The following is a 14,480-nucleotide window of genomic DNA, read 5'->3' on the forward strand; positions in this document are numbered from 1 at the left end:
AATATGTATGGTTCATTGGATATTTGGAGCAAGGGATGGAGAAGTCACACTATCATGCCAGGGGTGTCCACTTCAAGAATACAAGACATAGAGGGGGTTCAGTGTGCTCATGCTATCTTCAAGAAATGTTCAACTGGTGTTATCGTACCAATTTTGAATGCAACTGTCGATTGAACATGCTAGGTCATCGCGCTTCACAAAAGAAGTCCATCGATTGGTCCATGCTTATTCCTTAGAGTGTTGGAGATCCTCACAAGGTCCATCACAACATGCAGTGTGGCGAGTATCAAGGAGTAGGGTGTAAAAAGTCTGGGCAAGAACGTAGTAGATGTACTTGGAATCTCATGATAATGAAAAAGCCATTGGCAAAATGCACTTGGATGCACTTGTAATCCCCATAATTTGAGTATTACAACATATTTTTTTGTGTCACAAGTCTCTTGTTTTTTGGATCAAGTGTTTTTATTGTTTGATTTTTTACGCAATTGTTCAAGTTGACGTCTAGCTCTGTGTGTTTGAATACTTCTCTACTTTGTTGTGGTTTTGTACTTCAAAATATTATTTTATCGTTCTTTTAGCGGCTATTTTCCACCATAAACCCACCCTTATATGGCCACCCTATATAAAGAGGGAAAAACCCCCCATCACAAACACAAAATACTCCCTCCCTCACCAAAAACCACAAGCTCTAAGGACGTATCCAAACACACTTTCTAGATGACAAGGACCAAACAAGATGCAAAGAAGAATCTAAAGACCAATGAGGTGTGCAGGAGGCAGAAGATGCATGCTAATCGGCAACCAGAAGATCTAGCTGACCATGAACGCACACAGATGGACACGTCCGCTATCGTGGAAAGAGGAGGAGATCCCAGTGAATTATAGGGTGGGCGGGAAGACACTGCCAGAGGGATGGAAGTGAGGCCATCCGGACCAGGTCACGAAAAGGTGGTCGACAAGTCATTGCCCAAGGGGATGGGTGCCGATGATGAAGATTATAATCTTGATGAAGATGCCCCCGAGCCACCCCCTGAGTGCCACATCAATTCAAAATTCTACAAGAAGTTGCAAAGACCACACCCACAAGGAGCTCAAAGGCCGCCACAACAACGACCTCAAAGAGCACGACCCTTTTGCAGAGTGTTTACTGAAATTCGGCACTACTAGAAGACCATAGAGCTGCTTATTAAGAAGGCACCATTTGCACGGACGTGTAGAGAGGTGCTCCAAAGCTACAACACACAACTTCGGATGTCTGTTGTTTCCTTAGAATCAATTTAAGAGGTTTTATAGGCTTATTTGGTCACTCTCTTTGAAGACATGTTCTTATGTGTTGTCCATGCTAAGCGTGTAACAATCATGGCCAAGGACATGCAACTAGCAAGTCGCCTTAGGCATGAGTGATATTTTTTCTTTTTGTAACTAACCCTTGTACTGGAATCAAGTTTGCTTTGGAACTCAGTGTATTTGCACTTTACAATAAATACAATCACATCACTTATTGTCTCTCTATTTGATCTTTAAACAAGTATTTCTCTTTATCTAATTTAGCTCATTTTAGTGGCATGCTAGAAGGCACATCTCTCAATGTAGTTAAGTGGTTGTCTCTCTACATTTATTTTTGTTAAATGGTTGAAGGTGAGATGATAATTAGTTGTTCAATAGGTATTCCAGGTGGCTTGCATATTCTAGAACATGGCAATTTAGGCCTAAAAGCTTTGTCCACAAGGGTGTGAGAAAGTGCTAGACAAAAGTCATGCATGACATTTTCTCGCGCCCTTCTGGACAGGGCTTTTTAGGCCTAGATTGCCATGTTCTAGCAAATACAAGCCACTTGCAATACCAAATGGACATTTTCATGCCAATCACATGATTTTTTATTAATATCCAAAATTAACATTCAAATAGTTAATACAGATCATTAAAGATGAAGTTTTTACAAATTGCATCCAGTGACATGGTCATTGAAAATTATCAGAATAGTAACCTCAAGTTGCAGTGGATCATGGAGATGATATTTATATTAAAAGGTTGAACAAATAGGCTTAACTATCTTTTGATAGGAGGTTCTTTGTGATCTCTCTAGGACGCTCTTCAACATTGGGTAGGATGGATGCAAGTATAGAGGTAGCTATGGATTGGGCGTTGTCAACACCCAAGGCTTGACTAAGTGCTATGTGTGACATGACCTTAACGCGAAAACCAACGCCAAAAGTGGAAATTTCAAGGGATTTTTTAACTACAATAATTACATGGGCTGTTTGAAGGATGGTGGCTAAGCATAAGAGTTTGCTAGTGGCCTTAACCACCCACAAAACATCTTGCATTGGTAGTGTGTCGATGTAGTGTGCAAGGGCTTCCTGAGGCCCAAACACCGTGCACTCCCTCCCCCCCCTTCCGGCTAGCCCACAGGTCCATGTCCAAAACATCCTACAAATATAGAATTATACAAATGAAAAGAAGAAAGATAGAATTTTCAACATACAAAATGCTTAGAATTACCTCTTGTTGTTGATCCTCATCATCCATAGTTGTTGTGGCTTAAAGGTTGATAGAGGATTTGTTCTCATCAAGTTTGTGAGGGTTGTGCAAACCACGTGAGTCATAGCGGATAGGAGTTTGGTTGGCAACAACCCTAGCCTGTGTTGCAATAAACTCCTCATCCATGACGACATGACTCTACTCTGCATTGAGAATTTCTACTATCACCAGTGCAATTATATCAGCACGGAGTCCCCCAATGGAAGTAGCTTGTAATCTCTAGGTTATACAGGTGTAGGATCAAGAGGGAACTCGATCTTGGTGTATATGAGGCTTAGGCACTCATCTAGATGGATGCCAAAAGCCTTTTCGAGATCATGCAAGAATAAATACTCTTCATCTTCAATAATTATGCTGTTGAGGAGGCTAATCTCCACCTCGGGTATTGATACAGGGTCACGATTGTCGGCGTTGGGCACCTCGAAGGTGCCGACAATCTGCTCTCTCACTACAATTGCCCCTTCCAAGCCGTGGGGATATTCGATGACTTGTAGTCTTTGCTCACTCTAGATATAGAGGTGGGATTGGAATCTTTAGAATTCGGCAACACCTCACCCACTGCGAGATGCGGGATCTCCATCTCCTCCAAGAAGAGCTCCTCATTGACAAGGAGGTAGAGAGTGGAAATGTTGGACAAGAAAGATTGCCCGATTTTGTGCTTCTTGAAGGAGTGTGAAACTTTTTTGTCACTTGGTGGAAGTGATGCACCTCTTTTGCAATCGCCTCAAAGCAGACTAATCTCTTTGAAAATGCAATGTCCCCCTTGTGGACGTAGCGAAGTAGGTCACATGGCAACCACATCATGGTGTTGTCTTCAAAGATCACTGATAATTGAGTATGTGCACATTCATATACTCTATGATGTCCTAAAAAGTGTCATTGTGAAGTTGCATGGTTTTCTCTAAATCCACTGTGTGAGTGAAGAAGCCACGAAGATCATTGCGTCCAACATATTTAGTGTCCTCTAGAAAAAGAAGGAACCGTGAAAGGATGTGTGTGGCTCTTTCAATGCTGCTGCTAAGTGGGAGGAGGATGCGCTAGCATGTGCTTCCATGGCGATCTCTCTCTCTCTCTCTCTCTCTCTCTCTCTCTCTCTCTCTCTCTCTCTCTCTCTATAGTGTTGATATTGAAGATAGACAAAATAAAAAGCTCCCCCCCCCCCCTTTTATATATCCAATCCCCCCCCTCCCCCCCATCCCCCGCCCACTGCAAAAAAAAGACCAACCCAAAGCTCTCTGAGATACCACAAACACACATGGGTGCGCGCACAAACACCCAAACAAAAATTAAAAAACTTAATCAATGACAGTGATACTATAATGACAAAGACTTCTTGTATTTTCATTAAACAAAATGCTCTACAACGTGGCATTAGAGCCGATGTTGGGGGTTTTAATGTTCGTGAGCTGAGCCGGATCAGCACCGGACTGCTTGCTATGAGAAACGGCGAGAGAGAGATGCACAATGCAAGAGAAGATGGTGCAAAAGACGTTGGAAACCTTAGACTGAAATACTTATTGAGCTCAAAATCTGAATACAAAAGACTTGACCGTTGCAATAGGAAATCATGTGCTCGTAAATTTGCCAAGATCTTGAGTGGAAGCACGGATACAAAAGCCTTATTTGCTTTAGTTCCCTTCCCTTGCTCTTCCTGACCACCTTCAAGAGCACTAACTTCACCAGCACTAACTTCACCGTCACTTGCTTCAATCTTCTTTGAACTCAAGCAAACCTCTGAAAAACTGCATCTCAAAGTCATAACTTCGCCAAGGTATTCCCTTCTTCTTTTCGTTTTGAAGGATATCTCGTAGAAAATTTAACAATGCTGAATCTCGTAGAATCTCGTAGAAGCTTTAACAGTGCTGAATCTCATAGAATCTCGTAGAAGACCTTATGCTGCTCCTTGCATTGTTTGCTTGTCGGCGGCCTCCAAACAGTACGCCAGGTTGATTTGTTTCATCATCATCTCCTCAACAAGGTGAGGGGGCGAAGAAATCCACTCTGCACTCTCCTTAACTCACCTGCAGAGCCGTTAACTGCCCATCAACTCGGAGCAGCTCATGTACCCTTCTTCTTTCTTCACACTACCGCCATGCTCATCTCTGTCAGAAGCTCTAGATTTGACAAAATTTGGAGAGAGAGAGAGAGAGAGAGAGAGAGAGAGAGAGAGAGCGCCCTTGTCTCCCTTTGCTCAGCGGCGGCTCCCTCCTGCCTGCTTGTCGGCGATGGATAAATCTGCAGTCGATGCTTTCTTTTTTTTACTTACGCCTGCAATCAGTTTCTTGTCTCCCTTTTTAAATATCACCTTGGCTTTATTTTAAGCAAGCTAGATTAAGTAGCCGTTCATGGACTTGAGCGGCACTTTCAACTTACATATCAGAGAAAGATTGCTAAGCTCAATCTTGAAGCACAAAATTGCCAAGCTCAATCTTTGAAGCACAAGCTTAGTTAACTACATTAGGAATACTTGCCATAAGACGAGATTGCCCTTGATGACCTTGTTTACAACCACAAGAAATTCTTTCTTTGTCACTGACTCCTCCTCACATAGATAGAAAACATGTCATCCTCGGCACTAACGCTTCTGAACCGGTCCAAAGTCGAGCAAGCAAGAAACTCAAGCACACGTCGCTCTTGCCGCATGCATTGTACTAGTGTGAATTCTGAAAACCTATAAGGTACTTTCAAGCTAGCTCTAGCAAACCAAACTCAACTTTCTTGATTCAATTGCTGTTGATCTCTATTCATAGCCATAAGCGCTTTAATAACTCTCACTAAGTTGTTATTCTCAACAATAAACTATATTAAAAGTTCCTAAATAATAAAACATTGCCAAAATCACTAAACTAGCAAAAAACTGGGTTTCCAACTAGAGATGCGAAGCGTCACAACATCCACCCCCTCGGGTGCTTCGCCCGCTCTTCCTTATCGTTCATGAGTGCTTCAACCGCTCTTCCATAGACATGAGTGATACTGTCAGTCGAGGTCAAAGCCCATAGCATAATCTTCACTCTAGAAACTTTTGACATTGACGACTTCAGATTCCAAGTTATGATATAAAAAATCCATTGCCATGCCACATGACGGCCATTGCAAGCTTCCCTGCGTGCGGAAATGCTAGGCTCCCAACCATAATCCGAGCACTCATAAAAACACTGAATACGTGACTCCTGCATGAAATTCTTCATACAGACGTACAACAATACAACATCCCACCCCCTTTAAACCTGCACATCCTACGGCATGTGCCAATTTAATCTTCAGCTTGATCCATAGCTTCGTTAGAATCTGTTTGAGCTTCTTCTTCCAAGAAAACATATCATCACCTCCAGGATCATACGGAAAACTCAAAAACTTCTTGTTAGTGAAGTGTAACCATCCAAAAGCCCATACAATTATTGCATCATTGTAAAACCTGTAAACCAATTGCCATAATCTGTAAGCATCCCAAAATCCACTGGGATCATATGATATGTAGATCAATTGTGACATTTCGGGTACATAACCCTGTCCTGCAGGGTCAAATGGCTTAAGAAGATCTTGCTTATGTATTGGAGCTTCATAAAATCCATATGAGCATACATTATCAGTCTCTATCAACATCAAACAACCTTGTTGTAAGCTTGATATTCTTGGATCAAGCAGCAACCAACAACATTGTGCACCCAGAAGAGCCCAACCATATTCAACCTGCTTCTTGAGGATCTCAAATCTCTTGGGTAGAATACCATAGCAAGCACGTAGCATCTATGAGCCTCACAATAAAGTAAAACTTCCCTTGAATCATAATGCAACACTCAGCTCTCGTAAACATTTGACAGCTTTTGCTCAGCAAGCATATAGGAGCACTGCATACCTTTTACCAGTAACCATAATAGCACTGACATAAGAATTAGTAGAAAGAGTATATGGACCCAACCATAGCCAATACCTCGTCGAAGAAACTGAAGAAGCATGTGCATCCTTTGCTTTATTTATAGTGATTCACCCCCTCTGACTTCATAGTTATCACAAACCTCTGAAAATTTCGCATCAGTGTCTGAGACATCATTACTTGGAACTCTGGCCTGACCATGAAAAAGAGCTGTAACTTGTAAATTTTCATCCACTTTTGGATTAGTAGAGCCCTAACTCTTGCAGCTCATGCAAAATAACACAAGGAGAAACTTCGTGGGTATCATGTACTTCGGTCATGTCAGAAATGTTAGGCACACAAAGAACATCATCCAAGTAATCTCCATAGATCTCTTCATCCTGTTCCACTTCACACACTTCTATGGTAGCCAAAGATCCATCGATACTTTGTGAAGACTCTTCAAGCACCTCCTCTGAATAGGTACTAGCAGTAGAGAAATCATCCATAATATGTTGCTCATACATACCACAATCAGATAAAAAGACATCAATAATGGAATTCTCTTCTCTCAACCTTGACAAGGAAGCATCACTATTCACATCTTCATCTTGCTTTGTAATATCAGCACCTGTAACATATTGTCAGCAGCAATTGTAGACTCATGTATACCCTCATGCACATCCTCTATTGACTCCATGATTTCTTGCACTTCATTTGTTACAGTACAAATGATTTTATCTATGCAATCATCTTCAAGAAACCTGTTGTTCTGCTTGTCTTCACATGCTTCCATTGTGTTGAGAGGACCATCGGCACCTTGTAAAGGATCATCTTGAACTTCTGAGAACCATCCATGCTACAAAGATTACTAGTATGCGGAACACTAACAACACAACTTTCTCCTTCGTTTAATTCTTCACAAGAATCAATGATAGAGGTGGCTACCATGCGAGCAAGCTTTAAAAATTTTCATCATGTCTTCCATCTGAAATTCATTATTTACCTATGCTAGATTGCTTGAAGCATGATCCTCTGGGACAAAATCTGGTACTTGCAAAGCTGCATCTGCTTTAGCTTTACTTCTTGCATGAATCTGCTACCAAAATTCATCATAGATGATTGTTTGCAATTGATCTCCATCACCTTTACTGAAAAGTAACCTGCTTTTGTTGATTCATCTGCTCTATTTCCAGGGCTGTGTGTTGGTCACCCCACCTGTACAACTGCTTCTTCAAATTTTATCCAGTTATTTGCATACATACCAATAAGCTCTTGTATTTCCAGGGCTGTGTGTTGGTCACCCACCTGTACAATTGCTTCTTCAAATTTTATCCAGTTATTTGCATACATACCAATAAGCTCTTGTATTTGATCATGTAATCCTGGAGCTACCAACCGGTCAAACTCCTTGATCATATGCTTAGTTGGAATACCCATAAGCTCCATCTCTGACCCGTAGCATGCAAGATTTCCATCACTATCATAACCATCGAATGTACCTCTTTCAGCATAAACCTTAACCAATGCTTCTTCCACTGCTTCATCCACTTTTGCTTGCTTTATCTTGGCTTCATCCGATCAAGCAAACCCTTGCAATAAAGCTGTTTGGCCCAAAAAAAATTGCTCATGAGTAACCTGCTGCTGCAGCAGCAGCAAGAAGGCATCAAATAGCTACATCATCTGCTGCATCATCTCTACTTGAGATGTCGTCGTCATCCTCTCTGCTAAAATTTCCAACCCCGGCTCAATTCGTATCGAGTTCACCAAAGATGTCGGGGGTTTTAATGTTCACGAGTTGAGTCGTCGGGCTGCTTGCTGTGAGAAACGACGAGAGAGAGATGCACAACGCAAGAGAAGATGGTGCAAAAGACGCTTATGGAAACCTTAAACTGAAATAATTATTGAACTCAAAATCTGAATACAAAAGACTTGACCGTTGCAATAGGCAATCATGTGCTCGTAAATCTGCCAAGATCCTGTGTGGGACGCATGTCTATGCTCACCATCCTATTTTATTGCAGTATTAGCGAGAACCACGATTAAATTGTCAATCCATGGGATGAAGCTGACTCTACTAGTGCATAGAGGCTACAAGAGGTTGTCAATCTCTCGGAAAACAACTAACAACTCGCATCTAACTCAAGCTACACTCAAGTGACTGAAATCACCAAAAGCCAATCGCTCATCGGCAAACAAATCACATCCGTTACAACATCAAATGACATCCAAACGTAACGAAACTTCTAGGATATGTTTATAAGACCTAAGCACACATGCTTATGGTCTCAAACCCCACTTTAGGTCAAGTTTCAAAATTGTGATTATTAACAGCAGTGGATTTTTGACCTAGTCTTTTTCGACCTAGAATGCATCTAAATGCTTAGCAATGATGCCCCAATACCCCGCCTATGCTTAGTTTTTGATTTGAAAGTATAAATTCCTAGTTATGATGAAATTAGACCGCGAGTCGGCGACGCCAAAAGCTACGAATTACTGTGAACTGCTTACGTCAATGCGTAGAGCTCTTACATGCGGTTGCAATGCAACAAACGCGACTGCAGTGTGATAACCGGGGAGGGAGTAGGAAGCGCGAGAAGGAGAGGAGTGAGTGCCGTTAGCTCATGTTGTGTATTTCATTATCCAAAACTTACAAAAATTGGCTTTTATGCCTTAGCCAAGGTTTTTGGGTGGTCAAAACTAGTAATCTGGAGTTCTACCAAAGCTGGGTAATGACAGGTTGATACAATCTGGAAGCTTGTAGCCCCACTCATTAATTAAAGAGTTTATCTCAGAAAATAGAAGTTGCAATATTCCCGATTTATCAAAATAATAAGTGTTTTACAAAGAGAACTCCGAAAAATGGCATCCGTGTTAGCTTGCTGCTAACATTCCCCCCCTCCTCGACTGTGTTGTCCCTTCACACAACTTTATGGGCTGAAATAGTCTTCGGGCTGGCGGCGGGTGGCGAGTCGGTCTTTAAGCGCACTCAGTGCGTTTTGGTTCTGATTTTTTTTCTTTATCGGGAACTTGTAGAAACTGCATGGTCACTCTGTTCTTAAGCTCCACCGCTGAGTAGCCTGTAAAAATGGATGTGAGGTTGCTGATCACTGGCGCAAATATCTTCGTTCGCCAAGTGAAGAATCCCGTGTAGAAAGCTTCCTCGAATGCCAACATATTACGTGATGGTAAGAACATACACCGAGAGTAGAAGCCATAGAGGACTTCTTCGGAAGGCTGACCACTGAGATCATAGCATAACCCTTTATTTCCCTCGAGGAATGACATCCACGGGGTGCTTGCTTTCTCTAGCTCATGAAAAACTTCAATACAAGTGAGCAACATTCGGCATATCTTATATAACATTGCACAAGAGAGATCCGGTAGACTCTTGAAGAAAGACATGGCGCCCGTTAGGGTTTTCACCATGTATTCCTCTGTGGCTTGTCCTTTCTCTAAAGCTGGCAGTCTTGGGTAGTTCAGCCAGGTTGGCCTCTTCTTCATTAGTGCCTCATGCTCCTGCCAAGCCCTTACTCTTGGTACAGGACTGAAAGCAGGATCTCTTTGTAAAGCTGCAGGTGCTCTTGTGAACATAATCAAATACCTCGGATTCTTGTTCAACCAGCTCAACCTCCACTTTGGGTGGTCTTAATCTGCGCCATCTGTTTGCATGTCTGCGTAAAACCTTTATTTTACTTGGAGTAACTCCACCTTTATCAAGAGGTATGGCAGGGATTGCTGATGCCATTGTGCATTGATCTGATTGGGAGTGAGTTGAGTGACGTTGACAGAGTGAAGAACTCTCAACTACCAATCCATCGCTGCTTTCCACTGCTCATCCACCTCTTGTGTGATCTTTTCTTTCAGTGCATCTTCTTCAGCTTTTGATAGCTGGACCATGGGCACTGTGTCTGCATTTGTAATGTTTATCTGAAAATCCTTCTCACCACTAAGCTCTGCTGTGCACCGTGTCTCCAGTTCAATGAATGACACTGAGGGTATATCTATTTGCGGCGGCTCCGAAGTGCCTGCCTCTTCTTGGGCTTTCGACTTTCCATCTCTCAGGAGCTGGTTAACTCTTTTGAGCTCAGCTATTTCTTTTAGGAGCTCTTCTTCTCTCTGGACCCGCATCAAAGCCAGGTCCCTGCGCTGAGATTGCTCCAGCTTTAACTCCAGCTCGAGGTCCTTGTTCTTCTTCTCCAATGCTTTATAGACCTCATCTGTTCCTTTGATCGAGGATATGACTGGATTCTCTCTTATTTGCCGTAAGAAGATTGCCCAATCATTTATTCTTTGTTCGGAGTATTGTAAAGAGGCATTGGCAACATCCAACTGCACTTGAATTTTCTAAGCTGATAGGGTTGTCGTTAGAAGTTCGTTTGTAACTTCTGTCAGCTGTTCGTCTTTCGCTTTGCAAGCATCTGATAACTTTGTGAGCAGATCACCTAGCTCCTCCATCTCCTTCTGCTATCTATCTCTGGCTAGCTGATGTCGTTCAGCTTCGGCTTTCATTTCCTACACTTGCCTCTGAAGATCGATGATGATGTTCATTCTATCTTCTAACTCTCGTTGGAGAGCGTCAATCACCATCTCTAGCTCCTTGGCCTTTGCGCTACGGCCAAGTGCTGCTGATCGGAGTCTCTCTGTCATATCTTGCATTTGCCTTGCATATTCGTTTACTCGCACGATTACCTCATCATTAAACTGCCAGTCCTCCTGTCTTGTTAATTGGGTTGATGTGCCTGCAGCCTCATGTGTGTCTTTTGGCTGTGTCGTGGCTGCTGGTTCTTCTTGTGTGGAGGTAGAGGGTTGGTCTTCTTCTTCTTTGTCATCCTGAGGCTTTGTGAATGCCTTGGCTGTTTCTTGCTGTGTGGAAGTAGAAGGTGTTGGTTCTGTTCCATGTTCTTGTGTTTGCTCAGGCTTTGTGGTCTCTTCTGGTGCAGGACTCACTTCCTTTTCTGGCTCAGGTTCTTTCTCTTATTGCTGCTCTTGTGTAGCAATAGCCTCTTGTGCAGATTCATCTACCTTTTACTGTTCAGGCTCTTGTGTAGCTTCGGCTGCTTCCTCTTGCTCAAGCTCAGCTTCTTTCAATTCAGATTTTGTCTCCTTGGTGGTGTCTTTACCTGCAGGTGATGGTGGTAGGCTTGGCATAGGATGGTCCTGCTGTTTTGTAGGCAGTGAAGTGGGTCATGGAGACACTTGACCTTGGTCGTGTGCTTCTTCCCTTGCCGTTTCCTCGGCTTGTCTCTGTTCCCCCACCTCTTTTGCTTTCCTTGCCTCTTCTTGGGCTTCTTTCAGCTTGAAGGCTTCTGCTTCTTGGTACATTTTTTCCAAAGACTATGTCGGATCTTCAGCCTCTTTTCTCGTGTGATGCTTTGTCCTTGGGCCCTTAAGTCCGCTAGGCACCCATTTCTCTGGGTCCTTCCCTTGTTCTTGTTGACTGCACTGGTAGGCATGCTTTTCTCTTTCAAAATGAGCTTGCTTTTGCATTGGCTCTTCTTGGTGGGCTCCCACAGCTTTTCTCTTCATCTCCTCTCTTCTTGCCCTCTTTTCCTCATTATCAGAGCTCTCGCTGCTGTGATTTTCCGGCGAGCTTTCAGCCGACTCTTCATCAGATTTGTAGGCTCTCTTTGCTGATCTTGTAGCTCTAGGAGATGGTTGTGCTGCCAATATCCATATGTTTTGGTTAGGGGCAGGTGGTAGGTTGTCGGCCATGTCGATGGCATGGTACGCAATCCTTGTCAAGACTTCTGGCGCACCCAAGTAAGTGATCTTACCTTCTTTCTTTGTGCCCTTCAGAGTGGTCAGGACGTACTAGACGTGGTTCACCGGTTGCGTGGTTGTTACATTGAGAACTTGTGTGAAAGTGGTGGCAACCGTGTGATTTGGCATAGTGTACCTTGCTGGCCTTTTAGCCAAGAAATGGAAATGCTGGTGGTATAACCGAGATGGCTCTTCTACTTGCTTGTGAATTAAATCTGCAAAGGTAGCTGCAGTGGTTTCTTTGGTGAATGTACCTGCCATTTTCCTGTCCCTTGCTCTCATGGTCATTCCTTCTGTGGGCAGTCTGAGTGCCTTTGCCACTATTTCTTTAGTTATTACCACTTCGACCTTATTTCCTTGCATGTCAGATATTTAGGAAGTTCCATCTTCTTTAATAGTGGACAAAAGCTCGTAAGCTTTTTGAAAATCCACACCGCACGGCTCCTGTTCCTAAAAGTCTCTGAGTCCTAGCCTGCGATTGTCTTCTTTGGTCTCAGGCTTCACGGCAACATCATATACATTCTTAGGTAGGAGTTGCAACTCGACTTGATGTCCCTTCTCACTCTTGAATCTACCGGTCAAAACTGTGGTATGATGCTCTTCTAGCTGTTCTTTGGAGATATATGCTGCCTTGGCGGCTTTGACTGAATCTGGATCCAATTGATATGCGGACAGTTCCTGTAACTTTTCCTTTTGGTTGAGCTTTTTCTTGGCCCTCTCTGCTGCTTGCATGGCTTCTGTTCAGTGAATAGAGTGTCAAAGTTAGCAGATTTGTCAAAATTTTCTCTGAAATGTCCTTTAGTCTGAAATGCTGACAATTTTGGTCCAATTTGCTTCAAATCAATTTTTGAACAAGCATAGATACATAAAAACATGCAAGGAACAAAACTGTAAAGTTTAAACTAATTTTTTTCAACTTTTTGCAAACTTGGCTTCATAGGCTTGAAGTATATACCAAATACATACTCTGAGTAAAATATGGGCTCATTTGGATGCATAGGGTGAAAATGGGAGCAGATTTTGGCTTTAGGTCTTTGAAACAGTAGATATAAAGGAAATTTGAGATTTTGAGCTCCAAATTGGTTCAAATTTGGCTAGTGGGCTTAACACATCATGTACTTTGGATGTATGATGGAAAAATATCAAAAATTCTCCAATTTGGCTAGAAAGTAATTAATCACGATTATTAACTTTTCTACTAAAATCAACATTTTTGGGTGCAAATTGGTTCTAGGCATTGTATAGACCTTGTGTATGAGATATAAGGTGATTTGGATCAAGAAATGTTGTCCATAACCCAAAAATTGGCTTGCAAAGACTTCTTTGCGTTTTCTGGCAATTTTCCAAGTTATAGGTGCTCATTTTGGCTCATACTTGATTTTTGGCATGTAATAGGTGTGTACACATGATAGGTGAGGTGATGTGACAATTTCCAAGCAAAAATAATGCAAAAGTAAATAATCGCGATTATTTACAACAATGACAATTTTTTTACAAAACTTACTTACAACTTTTGACCTAGACACATTCTATACACCTAAAACAAGTCCTAAATTAAATTTGGTCAAGTTTGGTCATGCCGTCATCACTTTGTGCTTTGTCGACTCTGAAATCACCGATTTCTGTGAGTACACTACCTGTTGGGTTGGTCAGTCAACTTTGAGGCTTTGGACTTGTCCGCAACATAGTCGTGAAGCACTCATCCAATTTTGGCTCATTTGGAGTCAGTTTGACCTCATATGTTGAATTTGACGCTTTGTAGCCTTTGAGCCGTTTTCTGCTTTTCAAGGGCTTTGCTTGATTGAACTAAACCAATCATATACATTGTATATGAACCTCGTAGGCAAGCTGTCTGTGGAGTCAGATCAAAATTCTGGCATCCGCAAAAAACCTAGCTTTTCTACTGGGGACCCCCTCGAACCCTATCGAATGGTCAACTAATGATATAGAAGGGTTCTATTATGTTAGGACATGCTGCAGTTCAAATCCCATCTGATTTGGTCGAGCTGACAGGCCGTTATGGTCAGTTTTTGGTCATAGGTCTTCGTGCACTGCTCGATTCCTAGGGTTTTTTCTAGGGGTTTAGACTAGCTACCGACCGTATAAAATGGATCATTGAAGAGTAAAGAACTTATCCCCCATGTCTCGTGTGAGACGGCGCTGAAAACGGTCAACTGTGGACTCTGAAAAAGACGCGCGAAAGAGGTCGAAAGCTCTCTCTGCAAAGGCTGCAAGTGGAAATGAGGTGGTTTTAGCCTACCTTGGATATCTATACCCGGACTTTTCAAACCAATTTTCCCCAGATTCCCCCATTAGTCCTACT

The sequence above is a fragment of the Adiantum capillus-veneris genome, chromosome 1 (genome assembly GCF_014529385.1).
Source record: "Adiantum capillus-veneris isolate H3 chromosome 1, ASM1452938v2, whole genome shotgun sequence".
NCBI classification, from domain to species: Eukaryota; Viridiplantae; Streptophyta; class Polypodiopsida; order Polypodiales; family Pteridaceae; genus Adiantum; species Adiantum capillus-veneris.